The sequence below is a fragment of the Cervus canadensis genome, chromosome 30, assembly GCF_019320065.1.
Source record: "Cervus canadensis isolate Bull #8, Minnesota chromosome 30, ASM1932006v1, whole genome shotgun sequence".
Lineage (NCBI taxonomy): Eukaryota > Metazoa > Chordata > Mammalia > Artiodactyla > Cervidae > Cervus > Cervus canadensis.
Window position 1 is genome coordinate 19,047,205 of NC_057415.1, and position 21,477 is coordinate 19,068,681.

Here is a 21,477-nt window from a genome sequence, read left to right on the forward strand (position 1 = left end):
CCCTGGAGTCTGGGGGTGGGCAGACACACAGATGCCCACCTCTTTCTGAAAAGCAGGCAGAGTTTAGATACAACCTCCCTCCCCTGGTTTAATTACCTGAGACACCTCCCTCTTAACCTTGACCTTCGACAGGATTCTCAGGAAAGAGCCCTCCTCTCAGGTCCTTGAATGGCATTTCCCCTTGATTGCGAGCACCCGACCATGCATCCGTTATTGGAAAAAGAAATCAAGAAATAGAGTCAAACCAACACATTTCCTTGTTTTATTTTCCATAAAACACATCTGTCCCTTCTCTGTGAGAAGACTGGAGTATCAATGGTTTTGTGCCCCAGGTGATAAACCTCAAGTTTCTGCTTGCTCTGAAATATTCCTCAATATAAATAACTTTTTCTTTAAAAGCCTCATCTGTTTTACATTTTGGGGCTGTTTCGACACTGCCGGGTGGGGGATGCTGGCCTCGGAGTTCTGCCGAAGCCAGTGCCTGTGTACTTCCCATGTTGCAGAGTGAGTGTGTGCTTCTTTCAAGATCAAAGACAGACTCGCGTCCAGCTGAGCGGAACTTGAGCTCTGGGGAGTGTAGTTTTGGTGGCAGCAAAGACATGAAGGATGTCTTCCTGCTCAACAAGAGCCCCTCGGATGGAAGGAGCAGGGTCTGCTCTGGACGGGGGGTTTCTCACCTGATCGTCCTCCCCCATCCTCCACACACCCGACCAGGAGATGAGAAATGAAGGTCTGGAGGAGAGATGTGATTTAGCCGAGCTGGGTCTTGTCTATTCGGACTTATGTTTAAAGACTGGAATTGTCGCTTTGCGTGCTGCCTCTCACATTGTCTCCTCCAGCACCCGTGGAGCCTGCCTACAAGGGGGTGCTGTGGATGGAATGTTGCTTCCAAATCCACATGTTGAAGCCCCATGCCCAGTGTGATGGTATTTGGAGATGGGGCCTTTGGGAGGTGATTAAGTTTAGTTGAGGCCATGTGAATGTGGTCCCAGCAATGGGATTAGTGCCCTTTTAAGAAGAGGAAGAGATAACAGAGCCCCCTCTCTCTCCCCATCATGAGAAGCCAGCTTTCTGGAAGCCAGAAAGAGTGTGCTCTTACCAGAACTGCATCTGCCAGCACTGGGTCTTAGACTCCACGCCTCCAGAGCTGTGAGAGGAAAAATGTTTGTTGTGCAAGCTGCCTGTCTGTGGTGTTCTGTTACAGCAGCTTGAGCTGGCTGAGAAGGGAGAGATAGGTCTGGGAGCCTTTTCCAGGGGCACATCTGGGCCTCTGTGTGGTGTGGAACACAGCCTTCTGTTTTGGGGTGTATTGTACAGAGAAGTAGGGGCACAGGTACTTAGCAAATACTAAGTGCTTAGCTGACTTGTTTCCCAGGTGGCTCAGTGGTAAAGAATCTGCCTGCTAATGCAAGAGATGCTGGAGATGCAGGTTCAGTCTCTGGGTTGAGAAGATTCCTTGCCGAAGGAAATGGCATCCTATTCCAGTGTTCTTGCTGGGAAAATCTCATGGACAGAAGAACTTGGTGGGCTACAGTCCATGGGGTTGCACAGAGTCGTACATGACATACAGTATATATGTACATATACGTATATGTGTATATGTATACACATATACACAAGTACTTAGCAATAGGTTGGGCCCTGAGAGGACCTCCTGGAGCTGAGAGAGACAGAAGCCCTGCCCAGGGCCCAGGAGGGAGGCACAGTGGCTCCCCCCAAGGGTCAGGTATAGTGCCCCCACCACTGGAGCGCTTGGCATGGAGCCTGTCTGAGTGGGACCATGGTCCCTTCCGGGGCCCAGCCCACCCCTGCTGTTTGCTCACACTGACAACTTGAGTCTCATCTCATTCCTCTGTTGTGGGGACTGGGCTCATGGGACTCACTGGGCTGCAGTAGCCCCAGGATACTTTTGAGAAGGAGGGGGGGTCATGCCCACTTCGAGCCTAGACCCTTTACAAGTGCTGCCTCTCTCCTTGGACTCACCCCCTCCGCAGTCTGTTCCCCACCCCCACCCAGGCTGTTTTGGGTCTTGGTGGCTTTGCATGTGCTGTCTCATCAGCTGTGCAACCCTTTCCTCCCCCCGGGAAATCCACTTGCCTCTGCCCCAAGGCATCTGCATCTATGTGCTGTGGTTGGCCACATTTGTTGGGTACTTTTTCTTTAGCAGATCCTTGTGCGCTTTGACCTATAGTTTCTGACACATTAGCTCTGTCCCCAAGCTAGTTCATATATGGATCATGGTGTTTCCAGGGAAATGTGTCTCATCTTCCTTAAAAGGCAGGGGAGCAAAAAAATGCAGACACTCCCCGCCCAGCAGCCTTCCCACTGCGTTCTCAGCAGCTCTGGCTTCAAAGGAGGTTCAGCCACCGAGGGGACAGCAAGACTCAAAACTGAAGCCCCACACCTGTATGCATAGAGTAGCTCCAGCACATTGTTCTTTTTTAAAACAATTTATTGAAATATAGTTGATTTACAGTATTAAGGGGCTTTCCAGGTGTTCAATCCTTGGGTTGGGAAGATCCCCGGGAGGAGGAAATGGCAAGATCTCCAGCATTCTTGCCTGGAGAATCCCATGGACAGGGGAGCCTGGCAGGCTACAGTTCATAGCGTCACCAAGAGTCAGACACGACTGAAGTAACTTAGCAATTACAGTGTTAGGCTAGTTTTTAGGTGTACAGCACAGTGATTCAGTTATACATGTGTATGTATAGTTTTTAGATTCTTTTCCTTATAGGTCATTACAATATTGTGTCTAGTTCCCTGTGCCGTTCAGTAGGTCCTTGTTGTTTATCTGTTTTATATATAGTAGTACGACTATTTTAATCCCATCCTTCTAATTTACTCTCTCGTTACTTTCTCCTTTGGTAACCATAAGTTTGCCTTCTGTCTGTGAGTCTCTTTCATTTTGTAAATAACATTGTTTGTATCTTTTTTAGATTCTACATATAAATGACACCATATGATATTTGTCTTTTAGTCTGACTTGTTTTAATTAGTATCGTAATCTGTATCTATCCATATTGCTGCAAATGGGATTATTTCATTCTTTTTTTGTGGCTGAATAATATTCCATCGTACGGGGGCTTCCCTGGTGGTCCAGTGGTTGAGACTTGGAGCTCCTAATGCGGGGGGCCTGGGTTCGATCCCTGGTCAGGGAACTAGATCCCACATGCAGCTACTAAAAGTCCCATGTGCTGCAACTAAGACCAGGAGCAGCCAAATAAATAAATAAATATAAGTTTCTTTAAAAAAAAGTATTCCATCGCACACATGTACCACATCTTTTGTATCCATTTATCTGTAGATGGGCATGTAGGTCATTTCCATGTTTTGGCTATTGTGAATAGTGCCGCTGTGAACATTGGGGGTGCAGGCATCTTTTCGAATTAGCGTTTTCTCTGGATATATGCTCAGGAGTGGGATTGCTGGGACACACGGTAGCTCTATTTTCCGTTTTTACATGAACCCCGTACTGTTCTCCTTGGTGACTGCACCAGCTTACAGTCCCACTAATAATGTAGGCAGGCTCCAGATCTGTCTTAGGTTGAATAGTGAGGGTTGACCTGAGATTTCCTGTAAAGAGAGGGCTTTACTGCTGAGAGAAAGCCTGTCTCAGTCAGCCTGGGTTGCTGTAATAAAGTATCACAGACTGGGCAGCTTAAAGGATTGACATTTACTCCTCATAGTTCTGGAGGCTGGAAGCCCAAGATCAAGGTGCAAGCACAGTATTCTGGTGAGGGCCCTCTTCCTGGCTTGCAAATGTCCCCCATCTCACTGTGTCCTCACATGACAGAGAGATAAGCTCTTGGGTGTCTTCCTCTTCTTATAAGGGATCCTGTGGGATGAGGCCCCCCCCCATGACCTCATTCAACCTTAATCACCTTCTCACATGCCCCATCTCCAGATATAGGCACATTGGAGGCTAGGGCTTCAACATGCACAGGGGTTACACAGCCCATTCATAGCAAAGTCAAAACCCACTATACAGCACTCTTAGTTTTAAAATGAAGAGTCTGAGGCTCAACTTGATCCAGCTATTCCAGGGGACCCAGGCCTACCACCTCCACCTCCTGGCATCCCTACCACCCAGGAAGACCGCTGCTATAATCGCCCAGCCTGGAGCAGTTCTTAGAGGCTGACCATGCCAACTCATTGTGGTCATTTCTTTTGCCACCTGCTTCTTAAGGCTGCTTGTGGTGCTGCTTACATCAGTGTTTGTACTTGTTGGCCAAGATGTGCTCCTGAAATGTGAGTTTTCTTGTGTGTGAACTGCAACCCAGTATAGTTGACTGAGAGTCCTTCTTTGTGACATTGTTTTGTGTTTGATTTTAGGATAAAATATTCATATGTGAACTAATTTTTAAAATTATGAATGAGAGTAAAACCTTCAGAAGAACTGTAAGAATGAAATGAAGCATTTTTATTCCCTCTTACTCTCCCAAGAGCCAGCTACAGATACAATGTCCTATCACATTACTTGGAGGCATCCAAAATAGAAGAAATTGTGTGTTGTAAAAAATCTGATGTATGAAATTCTTATATTTTATGCTTTGAATTAAAAGCGTTTGCTTTGGTCCAGTGGTTGAGAATCCACCTTCCAGTGCAAGGATTGCTGGGTTTGATCCCTGGTCAGGGAACTAACATCCCACATGCTGCAGGGCTACTGAGCCACGCCGCAACTACTGAACCCCAGCACCTCAACTAGAGAGAAGCCTGTGTACTGCAACAAAGAGCCTGCGTGCTGCAACTGAGACTGATGCAGCCCAAAATAAATATTTTAGAAAAGCATTTGCTTTATTCTGTTAACATGTAAGACTCCTTCTCTGGGGTGAACAGCACGGTTGCATGTGCATTTGAACCTGCCCCATCAGGATGGTGAGCTGCACTGGACGTGAAGTACGTGCATCAGGAATTCCCATATGTTTGTCAAGTGGGTGAGTTTTGAGTAAGAATTAAATGGTGAAGAAAAGAAAGATGGTTATCCAGGAGGATGTTTCCACCAACATCCTCTGACTTGAGCACTGTTTTGAGCAGAGTTGGCCCAAGACTCTCTGATTTTGGGGGAGGCCTGGCCTTGCAGCCCTGTTGGGTTGCTGCCCAGAAGGGGTTCCCCAGGTGAGTCAGGGCCTGGCTCCCCCAAAATAGCTCTGACTCTGGGCTTCCAGGCTGGACACCAAAGATGAGGGGTGCTAGGAGGACAGGGTCCAGGGCCCACTCCAACCCGCACTGTGTCCTTGTGTTTCCAGATAGAGGGTCACAAAGGAGAAAACGGTTGGGCCTTGAGCACCTTGGAAATGGGAAGGGCAGCTACCTGGCCTTGAGAGGGCAGAGAATCAGGACTTGTCCTTTACATCGGACCATGGGAACTTCCCCTAGTTCTGATTGGATTCGTAATTTCAAAGTGTGTCACGAATGCATCTTGCTTTGTGTAGCAATATTTTGCAAACCGTGAAATGGATGCTTTAAGTCAGGACACATGTGTGGAAAATGCAGAAATTATTCCTTCCCCCTTCTTTCTCCAACCCTGACCCTCCAGGGCTAAGGCTGAGGTTATGGAAAAGAATTCCTAAATGTGGCCTCTGAGGCCCCAGGGCTTTCCCCTGGGTTCTGGTATTCCTTTCAATCTTCCCAACCCAGCAGGTTCTGGTGGCAACGAGGTGTAGTCCAGACACGAGAGAAACTGTAATGCTGCAGACAGCCCGAGGATCTTGAGTAAAAACCACAGTGTATGTGATAGCGATTGGCAGAGAGGGAAGCGGTGGCGGCGCCCTGGGCAAGAAACAAGTGCTCGTCTGTGGAAGGAGCGCAGTCCAGAGCGCAACGCGCCTTCTCGGAGGAGGCCTGCGACCCTCCAACAGTGTTCCTTTGTGCTCTGGGCTCCCGGGACTAACGGCCTGAAGCTGGTAGCTAGAAGTCTAGCCACCAGGCAGCGGTTTAAATCAAAATAATCACTTTAAGAAACGGTAGGGAGCTTAGCTGGAGAACCATTTCCTCTGCCCCGAAATGCTAAAAACACATTCTGATTTATGCTGTTAGCTCTGGGCAGCTAGCTAAAACATCCACAGTAATGCTAACCCCTCCCCTCTTCTTCCCCCACTCCGGGATGAAAAACATTTCAGGAGGAGAGTTTGCGGAAGGCCTTTAGTGCCAGCGAGTGGCTGTTGAAAGGACTTGGGTCTGCAGGGAGGTGGCGATGGGGCGAGATGTGTGGCCAGCCGGCTGGGAAGTGCATGCTGAGGCTGACTTCGTTTTCTTCTGAACTGAGAGTTTTAGGAAGCTGTGCCCTGCCTCTTTAACTTGACAGGGTCCCTTGAATTTGATGTTGGAGGTTCTCCTTCCTTAAGAGGTGCAGGGGCAGCACGAGCCTCGCACAGGGCGTGCCAGTTCAGGCTTCGTGGTGAGGGTGGCTCTGCACCCCATGTCCCCACCCCCATGTGCAGTTCTGGGGGTGCCATCATGGTGTCATGTGGCTTCTCTCTACAGGTGATGAGCTTTTCTGAATTTCTTCCATCAAGCAGATGTGGATATGGGGCTGGAAGCCGATTTTCTCCTCATGGCAGCAGGTGGGCGAATGCCACATGGAGGGGGTGCAGGGGCTGGTTGAGACCCGAGGCCCTATGCCCAGACCTGCTGGGCTCCCATCTCGTCCTTCTCATCTTTGGTCCAGTGCGAGCTTTCCACCCTCTTCCCCTCAGGTGGGGTCTAGTCCCTTGGCTTTTGGCGTTTGTCCGTGCAGACTGTGTTCTGGGTGAGTCCGATATGGTACTTTCTTTTAAACAGCTCTGTTGATGGGCAGGGATGCCCCACCCCACCCACCCTGGACAAGTTGACTCTGCCAGGTATCTGGGGGAGGCTGAAGTTTCCAGGAAGGGGGGCAGGAGGGTGGCAATGGGTGTTCCAGGCTCCCAGCTGTTCTGTGCATTTATTACGTAAAACTTTGAACTCAGCCTTGGGGCATGGTCTGTGGACACAGTATGGCTAAGTGGGAGCAAGCTTATGGGAATGGGGCAGAGCCCCACAGGGGAAGTCCATTTCCTCCTAAGAAAGTAGGAAATTGCCGTGGTAACACCCCCCTCTACCCCAGTCTAGATCAGCATTTCTTACAGGGGCTGTGGCTGTCAGGGTGTTTTATTTGGGACATTAAGAACAATCAATAAGGCTAGGATAAATAGGATGTCTCGGTGGGGCTCCATGTGGGTCTTTGACTTCTTCCTGCACCCTAGCCTCTCCCTGGGGAGTGTGGAGCGCCCCCCTCGGATGGGAGCCCATGTGTCCACAGGCCTGTGGTCACAGTCCACCAGCCCCCTAGCTCCTTCCCAGGCTGCAGCCACCCTCTGTGTGTTGCCCAATTCCCTGGGTAACGGATGCTGCTCCCTTCAGTTCTGACACGCTTGTGCTCACCTAAACACACTCACCATGGTCCTTTTCACAGGTTGTTCTCCTTTAAATTAATACTCTCTCAGCGAATGCCCCTGAGTGTCAGTCGGAAAAGCCCATCCAGAAAGCCTTTTCCGAAGGGAGGGTGGGCTCCACTGGAGGGCAGGTGGGTACCTCGGTCCAAGGGACAGGAAGGAACTGGCCGTGAGAGGATGCTGCCCTGTGGATCAGGGGCCAGGAGCCTGAGATAACTCTCAGTGTCCACACCTTTCCCCCCCACCAGCCCTGTGTGGGTGGCTTAGGGACCTACAGACTGAGTAGACGAACGGCTGGGCAGCCCAGGGCCCTGGGTCCTGGGGTTGGGATGGCAGCGAGAGCCGGACACTTCTGCCCGCCCTCGAGGCACCGGCACTCCTGTCTCCTCACCTGATGCCCTGCTGGAGTCTGGATCCACTTCCCCACCCAGCTCTGTACTGGGTCATATGATGGGGGGGAAAAATGTTGAAATGTCCAGAAGTGACTGTCTGGGCACCATGGGCTGTTTCTCCTCGTTGTCTTGGATTTGAGGAAGCTGTGTGCAGTTAGAACTGGCTGAGCTGTCCTCTGGTGGGAAATGGGGGCTGTGTGACTTGGTTAGCACAGCACGGTCCTGGGCGGGTTTTTCCTGCAGGGGGCGCTCGTGTGCAGGGCTGGGAGGAGCCTCAGTGTCCACAGCTGACGGGTGCGGTGACAGTGGGGCCATGAGGATTAAATGGGATGACATGGGGCCAGCGTCTGGCACACAGGCCATATGCCCTGGTCATTCCTGAGACATGTAGCAGCAAGAATAATAATACAGCAAATACTCAAGAGGGCTGAGGACCAGGAGTATGTTTGAGAAATTGGAGGGGGAAGAAGACTAAGAAATCCTTTCCCATGCTGACTTTCCATCTTGGGGGGAAAAAATCTAGTTTTTGACAGTTTTTCCTCTTTGTGCTTTTCCTTGCTGTTTCTTTCGTTAGTTCCTATTGTCTCTCTTCTTAGCCAGTTCAGCACTGGCTAAGCAGAGTTCAAATGCACTGGAAGTGTGGATTTGTAGCCTATTGCTGAGCGTAGGGTGAGGGGCCTGGCCCAGGCCTTGGAGAAGGTGTCCTTGTCTTCTCTTTGGGAAGCACAGATAGAGATGCTCTCAGATGACTCCAGCCAGGTCCTGGACAGAAGGTGGAGGAAAGCACGCAAGTTTCTTGGCATTGTGCTTAGTTGTGTGTGCTTAGTCAGTCGTGTCTGACTGTTTGCAACCCCTTGGACTATAACCTGCCAGCTCCTCTGTCCATGGGATTTTCCACGCAAGAATACTGGAGTGGGTTGCCATTTCCTTCTCCAGAGGATCTTCCCGACCCAGGGATCAAACCTGCATCTCCTGCGTCTCCTGCATTGGCAGGTGGGTTCTTTACCACTAGTGCCACCCCGGAAGCCCTCTTGCAGGTGAGATGCCCTTAATGTAAGAGGAGGAAGATCAAGAAGAGGTAGCCGAGTGGGGTGGCATCAGGGCCTCTCCTGGGCCTGGGAAGTGCTGCCGAGGGGCTGGAACACTGAGGGTCTTGAATACCAGCCAGGAACTAAGTCAGCTCCAAGAGCAGTGGGGACAGCTCTGGAAGCTGAACAGTGGAGGAGCCACGGTCCATCCGAAGAGCTTAGGAGGTGACCTGGGGGCAGAAGGGAGGAGGGAGGCTACTTAGGAGCCCCGACCCAATGCTCTTGTGTGGAAATAAATCGTGATGTTTGCAGATGTCCCTACAGGCCCACATCCACTTTCTTTTGTAGATCACCTACTGGCTGGAATTAAAATCATATCACTTTAAATAAACCAATGGACACAGCCTTTTTAAAGTAATGTTCATAAAGAGCTTCTGGCCTCATCCAGTCCTGATGGGGGCTGTCTTCGGGCCCGTTAGCACGTTCCAAAGTTGGGCCCGCACTGTTTATTTATTAATGTTTGTTCAGTGGAAGAACTTCTTTCAGAAGCATTCATGCCACAGAGAGAAACTTGTAGCTTAGAAGATTGCTTTATGTCACCAAAGCCTTTTGTGAGCAGTAGAAAGAAATGTGCTTGTGAAGAAAAAGGAGTATGGTTCATGTTGCATCTTAAAATAAAAGGTAGTGGGGAATGGGAAATTTTATTAAACCCATGTGTGGCATCTACCAAAACATTGTAGAAAAAGTGAGAAAAATGGCTGTAGGCCCCTGACTCCACATGAATACATCACCTTCTCTAGACACAGATGCATACAGACAGAAAGACAGAGATACACAGAGAGAGACACACAGATAGACACATATACACATATAGGAACACAGACAGATATACATAGACATAGTCACAGACACACACACACACACACACACACACACACAATACACATATTGACACTGTCACAGTAATGTAGGTAGACACATATTAAACACTCATAGACACACATATCGACACAGACATACCCAGATACATAGGCAGACACACTCAGACACATACATACTTGTAGGCGCAGACACAGACACAAATGCACACAGGCTATTGGAGGAGGTGTTGTGGTAAAGACAAAGTAAACCCAAAATGTCCTGGCTATTGTAAATAGTGTTGCAATGAACATTGGGGTACATGTATCTTTTTGAATTATGGTTTTCTCTGGGTATATGCCCGGTAGTGGAATTGCTGGGTCATATGGTAGTTTTATTCCTAGTTTTTAAAGGAATCTCCATACTATACCCTATAGTGGCTATATAACACAGAAAACTCAGCCCCATGCTCTGTGATGAACTCGATGTGGGGACGGGGGTGGGGTGGGAGGGAGGCTGAAAAGGGAGGGGATATATATATGCATATGGGCAGGGAAGCCTGGCATGCTATAGTCCATGGGGTCTTAAAAGAGTCAGACATGACTGAGCGACTGAACTGAACTGATATGTACACATATGGTTGATTACATTGTTATACAGCGGAAACCAACACAGCATTGTAAAACAATTACCCTCTAATTGAAAATAATAAAAAAGTCCAACACCCCCTCTGCTCCCCATGAGGCTCTTTGTCTTATCAAATCACTCAGATTCCCCCCAGTCTCCTGGCCTCAGTCTGTGCCCTGCACCGCAGAGGGCCTTGGGCCTGTGCGGTCTGAGCTCCGAGTATCTTTATTTTAAGGTCCTTCTGACTCTTTGCCCAGGATCAGTTATGAGATTTTCCTCTCAACCAAAGTGAAACGTGTCCACTTTTCCTTCAGAGCTCACAAAGAAACCTTCTCTCTGGCTTCTGCTGAAGCAGACTTCCACTGTATGTTGAAAAACGATTTTCTTGTTCCTTGTGCTCTTTTTATTGAAAACTCTGGAGTGGAGTATTTGCTTTTATGAATGCTGGGTTTCACGAAAATTCATAACATCTGTAATGGTTAAGTGCGTAAACACACAATGCCTGTTTTGCTCTTTTAAAAGGCCTTGGTAAGATCTATCACATTTTCTGACAGCTTGGGTCCTCTGTCCTCAGAGGATTCCGCCCCCAACTCCCCCCGCCTTCCAGAGAGGATGGAGCCATGCTGTGGGCGTCCCACTGTGCACCCAGTTGGGGAACAGGCCCTGGGCTGCAGATAATTTTTTAATTTGAGGTCTTACGTCAGAGTGAAACCCCCCCTGGGTTTTGATCTGTCAGTATTTTTGTGTCTTGTTTTATAAAAAGGTGATTTACGATGAAGGGAGACAGGGTCGAGGGTTGCAGAACAGGTGATTCTGGTATGTTCTGGGTGCCATGAATTTGGGAGGGGTTGTAGTCCACCCCATGGCCAGGAGGCACACTCGGGAAGAGGAGGACCACTCCGGGGGGCTAGAGGAGAGCCCTGGCAGCCCATGTGTGCACACCTCGGGCCTCTCAACTGGTGGGGGCCCCTAATGCACTCGCCCTCACCCCTCCTCTCTGGGCCTGCAGCCTAATCCAGTCTGAGACTTGTGGTTTGGGTGGCTTGCTCTGTCCCAAAATGGCCTCAGACTGCCTGGTTGAGTTTGTCTTTACGAGCTCTCAGGCATAGCTGAGCTTTTCAAAGGGATACTCTTTTCCTGAATTATGAGTTGCAGTGGACATATCTTTCAGAGTCCAAAGGGAGAATTATGCACACCAGGTGTGCCCAGGTTAAGGAATATGCTAAAGATGTTAACTGCCTAATAAACTATAAATCTCAACATAAACTCATGAACAAGACAGGAAAAGCTCCAGGTCAACATGCATCCCTGAAACCTGTCTTGTGAGGGCACTGAGTATATGGATCATTTCTATTTTTCCTAAATGTGTATTTAATGTGGCAGTTTGACAATGAAAACTACTATTTGAGATTTAAATTTTTTTTTTTACATGTTCCAGTTAGAATGTGTGAGCAAGTGGGACTTTACATCTCTTATTCTGCTTTGTAGTTCAAAATCAGAGTATGGGGAAAAGGGATTAAACCTACAACAGTGCTTAAAAATTATTTTTTTCTACTTGCCAAATGTGTATAAATCAATATAAGAACCCTTAAGAAAACTTCTTGTGCACAATTGGAATCTTTCCTCTCTTTTTAAAACAGTTTAAACATCTTGAAAATGAGACAGCTGGGAAATGAACAATTTACGAGGAGACTTTGAGAATAACTGCTGACCCTTTAATTGATCGGCCCCCTTCCCAAACCCCTCAAGATCTCTCACCTTTGGACAGTGTTCATAAAATATGCAAAGGTGGAGGGGTTTATTGCAATATAGCCAGTTTTTTTTTCCTTTTTAATTTACTTTTTTATTGAAGGATAATTGCTTTACAGAATTTTGTTGTTTTCTGTCAAACCTCAACATGAATCAGCCATATGTACACATATATCCCCTCCCTTTTAAACCTCCCTCCCATCTCCCTCCCCATCTCACCCCTCTAGATTGATACAGAGCCCATGTTTGAGTTTCCTGAGACACACAGCAAACTCCCATTGGCTCTCTATTTTACATATGGTAATGTAAGTTTCCATGTTATTCTTTTCCATACATCTCACCCTCTCCTCCCCTCTCCCCATGTCCATAGGTCTATTCTCTATGTCTGTTTCTCCATTGCTGCCCTGTGAATAAATTCTTCAGTACCATTTTTCTAGATTCTGTATATGTGCATTAGAATACGATATTTATCTTTCTCTTTATGACTCACTTCACTCTGTATAATAGGTTCTAGGTTCATCCACCTCATCAGAACTGACTCAAATGCATTCCTTTTTATGGCTGAGTAATATTCCATTGTGTATATGTACCACAACTGCTTTATCCGTTCATCTGTCGATGGACATCTAGGTTGCTTCCACGTTCTAGCTATTGTAAATAGTGCTGCAATAATCAATGGGATACATGTGTCTTTTCCAATTTTGGTTTCCTCAGGATATATGCCTAGGAGTGGGATTGCTGGGTCATATGGTGGTTTTATTCCTACTTTTTTAAGGAATCTCCACACCATCTTCCATAGTGGCTTTATCAATTTACATTCTCACCAACAGTGCAAGAACATACCCTTTTCTCCACATCCTCGCCAGCATTTATTGTTTGCAGACTTTTTGATGATGGCCATTCTGACTGGTGTGAGGTGATATCTCATTGTGGTTTTGATTTGCATTTCTCTAATAATGAGCAATGTTGAGCATCTTTTCATGCGATTGTTAGTCATCTGTATGTCTTCTTTGGGAAAATGTCTGTTTAGGTCTTTTTCCCACTTTTTGACAGGGTTTTTTTTTTTTTTTCTGGCATTGAGTTGTATGAGCTGCTTATATATTTTGGAAATTAATCCTTTGTCAGTTGTTTCATTTGCTATTATTTTCTCCCATTCTGAGTGTTGTCTTTTCACCTTGCTTATAGTTTCCCTTGCTGTGCAAAAGCTTTTAAGTTTAATCAGGTCCCACTTGTTTACTTGTTCCACTGCTCTAGGAGGTGGGTCGTAGAGGATCCTGCTTTGATTTATGTCATCAAGTGTTCTGCCTATGTTTTCCTCTAAGAGTTTTATAGTTTCTGGTCTTACATTTAGGTCTTTAATCCATTTTGAGTTTATCTTTGTGTATGGTGTTAGGAAATGTTCTAATTTCATTGTTTTACATGTAGCTGTCCAGTTTTCCTGGCAATATTTTTTGAAGAGGTTGTCTTTGCCCCATTGTATATTCTTGCCTCCTTTGTCAAAAATAAGGTACCTATAGGTGCATGGGTTTATTTCTGGCCTGTCTATCTTGTTCCATTGGTCTATATTTCTGTTTTTGTTCCAGTACCATACTGTCTTGATGACTGTCGCTTTGTAGTATAATCTGAAGTCAGGAAGGTTGATTCCTCCAGCTTCATTCTTCTTTCTCAAGACTGCTTTGGCTATTTGGGGTCTTTTGTGTTTCTGTATAAATTGTGAAATTTTTTGTTCAAGTTCTGTGAAAAATGCCATTGATAATTTGATAGGGATTGCACTGAATCTGTAGATTGCATTTGGTAGTATAGTCGTTTTCACAATATTGATTCTTCCTATTCAGGAAAATGGAATATCTCTCCATCTGTTTATGTCATCTTTGATTTCTTTCATTAGTATCTTAAAATTTTCTGTGTACAGAAAATTTGCCTCCTTAGTTAAGTTAATTCCTAGATATTTAATTATTTTTGTTGCAGTGGTGAATGGGATTGATTCCTTAATTTCTCTTTCTGATTTTTCATTGTTAGTATATAGAAATGCAAGTGATTGCTGTGTATTGATTTTGTATCCTACAACTTTGCTAAATTCACTGATTAGCTATAGTAATTTTTTGATAGTATCTTTAGGGTTTTCTATGTGCAGTATCATGTCATCTGCAAACAGTGAGAGCTTTACTTCTTCTTTTCTGATCTGGATTCGTTTTAATTCTTTTTCTTCTCTGATTGCTGTAGGTAGGACTTCCAGAACTATGTTGAATAATAGTGGTGATGTGGACACCCTTGTCTTGTTCCTGATCTTAGAGGGAATGCTTTCAGTTTTTCACCATTGAGAATAATGTTTGCTGTAGGCTTATCATATATGGCCTTTACTATGTTGAGGTAGGTTCCTTCTATACCCATTTTTTGAAGAGTTTTAATCACAAATGGGTGCTGAGTTTTGTCAGAGCCTTTTCCTGCATCTGTTAAGATTATCATACGGTTTTTATCTTTCAATTTGTTAATATGGTGTATCACGTTGATTGATTTGTATATATTGAAGAATCCTTGTATTCTTGGAGTAAACCCAACTTGATCATAGTGTATGAGCTTTTTGATGTATTGCTGAATATTGTTTACTAAAATTTCATTGAGGATTTTTGCATCTATGTTCATCAGTGATATTGGCCTGTAGTTTTCTTTTTTTGTGTTGTCTTTGTCTGGTTTTGGTATCAGGATGATGGTGGCCTTGTAGAATGAGTTTGGAAGTGTTCCTTTCTCTGCAATTTTTTGAGAGAGGTTTAGAAGGATAGGCATTAGCTCTTCTCTAAATGTTTGATAGAATTCTCCTGTGAAGCCACCTGGCCCTGGCTTTTGTTTTTTTGGGAGATTTTTGATCACAGCTTTAATTTCAGTGCTTGGAATTGGGTTGTTCATAATTTCTATTTCTTCCTGATTCAGTCTTGGGAGACTGAACTTTTCTAAGAATCTGCCATTTCTTCCAGGTTATCCATTTTATTGCCATATAGTTGTTCATAATAGTCTGTTATAATCCTTTGTATTTCTGCATTGTCTGTTGTAACCTCTCCTTTTTCACTTCTAATTTTGTTGATTTGATTCTTTTCTCTTTTTTTCTTGATGAGCCTGGCTAAGGGTTTGTCAATTTTGTTTAGCTTTTCAAAGAACCAGCTTTTAGTTTTATTAATGTTCACTATTGTTTCTTTCAGTTCTTTTTCATTTATTTCTGCTCAGATCTTTATGATTTCTTCCTTCTACTAATTTTGGGGTTTTTTTTGTTGTTGTTCTTCTTCTTTCTACAGTTGTTTTAGGTGTAAATTTAGGTTGTCTATTCGATGTTTTTCTTTTTTCTTGAGGTAGGATTGTATTGCTATAAACTTCCCTCTTAGAACTCTTTTGTTGCATCCCATAGGTTTAGAGTTGTCATGTTTTCATGGTCATTTGTTTCTAGAAAGTTTTTTATTTCCCTTTTGATTTCTTCAGTAACCTGTTGGTTATTTAGAAACGTGTTGTTTAATCTCCATGTGTTTGTGTTTCTTACAGTTTTTTTCCTGTAATTGATATCTAGTCTCATAGCAGTGTGGTCAGAGAAGATGCTTGATATGATTTCAATTTTCTTAAATTTACTGAGATTTAATTTGTGACCCAAGATGTGGTCTATCCTGGAGAAGGTTCCATGTGCACTTGAGATGAAGATGTATTCTTCTGCATTTCGATGGAATGTCCTAAGATATCAATGAGCTCCATCTCATCCAATGAATCATTTAAGACTTGTGTTTCCTTATTAATTTTCTGTTTTGATGATCTGTCCATTGGTGTGAGTGGGAAGTTAAAGTCTCCTATTATTATTCTGTTACTGTCAGTTTCTTCTTTTATGTCTATTAGTATTTGTCTTATGTATTGAGGTGCTCCTATGTTGGGTGCATAGATATTTACAATTGTCATGTCTTCCTCCTGGGTTGATCCCTTGATCATTATGTAGTATCCTTCCTTATCTCTTGTAATCTTCTTTAAGGTTTATTTTGCCTGATATAAGGATTGCTACTCCAGCTTTCTTTTGCTTCCCATTTGCATGGAATGTATTTTTTCATCCTTTCACTTTCAGTCTATATATGTCTTTAGGTCTGAAGTGGGTTTCTTGTAGACAGCAAATATATGGGTCTTGTTTTTATATCCATTCAGCCAGTTTGTGTCTTTTGGTTGGAACATTTAATCCATTTACATTTAAAGTAATTATTGATATATATATATATTATTCTTATTGACATTTTGTTAATTATTTGGGGTTGCTTTTGTAAATATGTTTTCTTCTCTTATCTCTTAACTATATAAGTCCCTTTAACATTTGTTTTAGAGCTGGTTTGGTGGTACTGAATTCTCCTAACTTTTGCTTGTCAGAAAAGCTTTTTATTTCTCCATCAATATTGAATGAGATCCTTGCCAAGTACAGTAATCTTGGTTGTAGATTTTTTCATTCAGTACTTTAAATATATCCTGCCATTCCCTTCTGGCCTGCAGAGTTTCTGCTGAAAGATCAGCTGTTAAGCATATGGGGTTTCCCTTGCATGTTACTTGTTGCTTCTCCCTTGCTGCTTTTAATATTCTTTCTTTGTGTTTAGTCTTTGTCAGTTTCATTAGTATATGTCTTGGTGTGTTTCTCCTTGGGTTTATCCTGTATGAGACTCTTTGTGCCTCTTGAACTTGATTGACTATTTCCTTTTCCATGTTGGGGAAATTTTCAACTATAATCTCTTCAAAAATTTTCTCGTAGCCTTTCTTTTTCTCTTCTTCTTCTGGAACCCCTATAATTCGAATGTTGGTATGTTTGATATCATCCCAGAGATCTCTGAGACTATCCTCAGTTCTTTTCATTCTTTTTACTTTATTCTTTTCTTCAGAAGTTATTTCCACCATTTTATCTTCCAGCCACTGATTCATTCTTCTGCTTCAGATATTCTGCTAGTGATTCCTTCTAGAGTGTTTTTAATTTCTGTAATTGTGTTGTTTGTCTCTGTATATTTATTCCTTAATTCTTCTAGGTCTTTGTTAATTGATTCTTGCATTTTCTCCATTTTGTTTTCAAGGCTTTTGATCATCTTTACTATCATTATTCTGAATTCTTTTTCAAGTAGTTTGTCTATTTCTTCTTCATTTATTTAGACTTCTGTGTTTCCAGCTTGTTCCTTCATTGGTATAGTATTTCTCTGCCTTTTCATTATTTTTTTTTAAACTTATTGTGTTTGAGGTCTCCTTTACCCAGGCTTCAGGGTTGAATTCTCTCTTCCTTTTGGTTTCTGCCCTCCTGAGTTCTGTGGCTCAGATGGTAAAGCATCTGCCTACAATGTGGGAGACCCAGGTTTGATCCCTGGGTTGGGAAGATCCTCTGGAGAAGGAAATGGCAACCCACTCCAGTACTTTTGCCTGGAAAATCCCATGGACGGAGGAGCATTGTAGGTTACAGTCCATGGGGTGGCAAAGAGTTGGACACAACTGAGCGACTTCACTTCACTTCAAGGTTGGTACAGTGGTTTGTGTAAGCTTCAAATAGGGTGAGATTTGTGCTGAGTTTTTGTTTGTTTGTTTTTCCTCTGGTGGGAAAGGCTGAGTGAGGTGGTAATCATGTCTGCTTAAGATTTGGTTTGTATTTTTGTTTTATTTGTTGTTTAGATGAGGCATTCTGCACAGGGTGTACTGGTGGTTGGGTGATGCCAGGTCTTGTATTCAAGTGGTTTCCTTTGTGTGAGTTCTCACTGTTTGATACTCCCTGGGGTTAGCTCTCTGGTAGTCTAGGTTCTTGGAGTCAGTGCTCCCACTCCAAAGGCTCAAGGCTTGATCTCTGGTTAGGAACAAAGATTCCACAAGTGGTTTGTTATGGCATTAAGTGAGATTAAAGCAAATATCCAAAAACAAGAAACCAAAGATGAATGGGATATACACATATACATATACACCCATGAGCAAAGTCAAACAGTCCAACAAAAATAAAGTACAATAGATTGACCCAGTGAACAAAGGAAATCAAAAATTATATTTGCCAGTTAAGAACAAAACTAACTAAAGCACAAAGTGGAAAACAAAACTAAAGCAAGGTGCCAACTGGGGAATAAAGCAATGAAAACAAAACTAACAAATATGTTGAGAGGAAAGGAAAGAAAGAAAAGAAAGAATAGATATGTAAAGTTAAATAGAGGTAGATGAAGAAGATTTATATACATTAAAGATTAACTGCAAGGGGAAAAGAACAGTAGGAAAGGCAAACAAAGGAATTAGTGTAGATAAAGTATAATAGGTTTAAAGGAATTAAAAGTTAAAATTATAGAAAAGAGAAAAGAAAAAAAAATGGAAGGAAAAAAAAAAGGAAAACTCCATAGAACTGCAGAAGCCCAACATAGATGCAGAGGTTTATAACAATAAAAATTGTGATTGAATATACACATATACATATACACACATAAAATTAAAACAGTCCAACAAAAATATAGTACAATAGATTGACCTGGCAAACAAAGGAAACCAAAAATTATGTCTACCAGAACAAAACTAACTAAAGCACAAACTGGAAAATGAAACTAAAGCAAGGTGCCAATTGGGAAATAATGCAATGAAAATAAAACTAACAAATATGTTGAGAGGAAAGGAAAGAAAGTAAAGAAAGAAGAATAGATATGCAAAGTTAAATAGAGGTAGTTAAAGAAGATTTATATACATTAAAGATTAATTGCAAGGGGAAAAGAACAGTAGGAAAAGCAAACAAAGGAATAAACATAGAAAAAAATATTAGGTTTTAAAAAAATTAAAATTAAAGAGAAAAAAAAAGGAAAACTCTACAGAACTGTAAAAGCCCAGTGTAGAGGCAGGGGTTTATAACAACAATAAAAATGTGACTGAGAAAAAGAAGAGAAAAATTAAAAGCTTAATTAGATTTCATAGTGCCAATAAAAACAACTACATACAACAGAGGGGGGGAAAAGGAAAAAAAGCAAATGAATCTACAGAACAAGTCAAAACATAAGAATAATAGATGCTTTTCTTGAGTCACTGCTGTCAGAGTCCTTTTCCTCGCCGGGAGTCACAGTCCACCTCGCCTCCCTAGGATGCCCTCTGACACTGTGCTGGTCTCTGGACCTGCTGTCGGGGCAGCTCAGATTCTAATCTGGTCCTGCTCCTGTGTGTTCTCCTCCAGTGTCCGCAGTTATCAGAACCAGTGCGTTTTCTTTTGCGGGAGCTCTCAATGACCTTTTATATATTCCATTGACACAGAGTCTGCCCAGTTGATTGTGTGGATTTAATCTGCAGCTTGTACAGCTGGTGGGAAGGTTTTGGGTCTTCCTTATCCACACTGCTCCTGGGTTTCAACTGTGGTTTTATCTCCACCTCTGCATATGGGTTGTCCACTGGGGTTTGCTCCTGAGGCTGCCCTGGAGGACTTGGGTCTGCCCCTGTGAGGGCCAGGGGTGGAGGTGGTGCAGCTGCTTGGGTTGCAGGGGTTCTGGCAGCACCAGGTTCTCAGGGGAGTTGGCAGCCAGGTGAGCAGGAAATATAGTGCTCTAGAAGGGCATGGCAACCAGTATTGGCCAATACACCCCGGTATTCTTGCCCAGAGAATCCTTCTCCTTGACAGAGAAGCCTGGCAGGCCACAGTCTTCAGTTTAGTTCAGTTCAGTTCAGTCGCTCAGTTGTGTCCAACTCTTTGTGACCCCATGGACTTCAGCATGCCAGGCCTCCCTGTCTATCACCAACTCCCAGAGTTTATTCAAACTAATGTCCATTGAGTCGGTGATGCCATCCAATCATCTCATCCTCTGTCGTCCCCTTCTCCTGCGTTCAATCTTTCCCAGCATCAGGGTCTTTTCCAATGAGTTGGATCTTCGCCTCAGGTAGCCAAAGTATTGATGGAACCCTTAAACTGTTGCCACAATCCAGTGAAATTGCAGATATCTTAAAGAAGCCTTTGAAATCAGAGTATTTTACCAAAGTGGGACCAGGCTGTTTGTTCCACACAAATAAACAAGGCACATCTTTGCTTTCGTTAGCAAGCCGAATTGAACTCTCTGAACCAGCTGAATTAGCTGGATTGGTAACAAACGGTTGGAGAAGTGGGAGGCGTTGGCAGAGCAAGACTTGTCAGCTGCTTCCAGCAGCAGGGCCGAGGGAAGACTGAAGGGCCATGTTTTTGGAGGGCCTCGGGCATCTTAAATTCTGTCGCCGTGTGTTCAGACCTGTGCGGACCTCTAGCCCAACCCATTCGCCTGACGCTTGTGCTCAGACATAATGCAGAGTGCATTTTTGGGCTGGACTGAAAAAGCAATCATTTCCTGGCAGAGGGCTTGGTCCAGTTATAAAGTGGCCTCCCTTGAGCAGAGCCCGCGCTATCGGGTTTTATTAGGGCTGTGTTTATCTTGAGCCCCGTGGGAGTCAGAGCCGTTACTCCAACGGAACTTTTAGGTAAACCTTCGGGCTGCATCTGATGGACCACACCTTCCTTCCTTTCAAGACTCACGCAAGTTTTTCTCGGTCTTAAAATCATAGGGGTTTTCACTTGGGACCTATAGTTTTGAGAAGGTTTTAAAAATTCAATTTCACTTCAGGTTTTCATTTTGGAATTTTAAGTGTTTGGATAGATGGGTCCATTACCCAGGGTTGTGGGGTTTTTTTGGGCTGGAACATAAATCTCGCTGACATTTACATTGCTCAGCTTTAAAGAGCAGCCCTATTGATGTGTGCTGGGGGACATTTTCTCCCCATTACTCCACATGTGTGTCTTGGCCGAGAGGGCTTCCACCTCCACTAGAGTTAGATAGAACAAAAATTCAGACAGAGCACACACCAAGACTAGGTCAGGATTCATATTTGCTCAGTGTCTGAATTAAAAAATATAGCACAAAACACAGTGATCCTTCAAATAGGGTGGCTTTAGGAGCTCGCAGCTGCCATGTGAGCTGTGAGTGGTAGGTCCACTAATTGAGGAGGCTGGGGATGACAGTCTTGGCGGGGGATTTACGGGTGCCGCATAGGTGTCCCAGGGGAGGCATGCCTGCTTGGGCTCCTACACCCGCTGCTCCCAGTCCTGTCCCCTGAGCTAGGGCAGTGCCTTTCTCTCTGAGTAACAAGATTTACTGGTCTTTGTCATGGAGATTAATTTGCAACCTGAGATGGATTTTTTTTTTTTTTTACTTTCCATTCATCAGCTGCAATGGAACTTGGATGAAATTTACAGCCCTGCCGTCCAGGAGGACGGAGCCAGCCCCTCTCCTCAGCCTCCTGGGCAGTTCCTGAACTCAGAAAGCAGTGCCTGAGGCTGGGGGTGAGACCACGGGGAAAACTGTGTTCACAGCTGCCTTGGATTTTCCAAAAGCTGGGCTGGGAAAAAGCAGTTCTAATCAGGGCATTCGAGCCTACCCAGCAGGGCTCAAGGAGCTCACTCTC

At 44.2% G+C, this 21,477-nt stretch overlaps 1 protein-coding gene across 1 annotated transcript in view; it reads left to right on the top strand.

The window, feature by feature from the left end:
• Positions 1–21,477, top strand: part of ROR2 (receptor tyrosine kinase like orphan receptor 2) — a 235,766-nt gene that overhangs the window by 101,867 nt on the left and 112,422 nt on the right. The window lies entirely within an intron of this gene.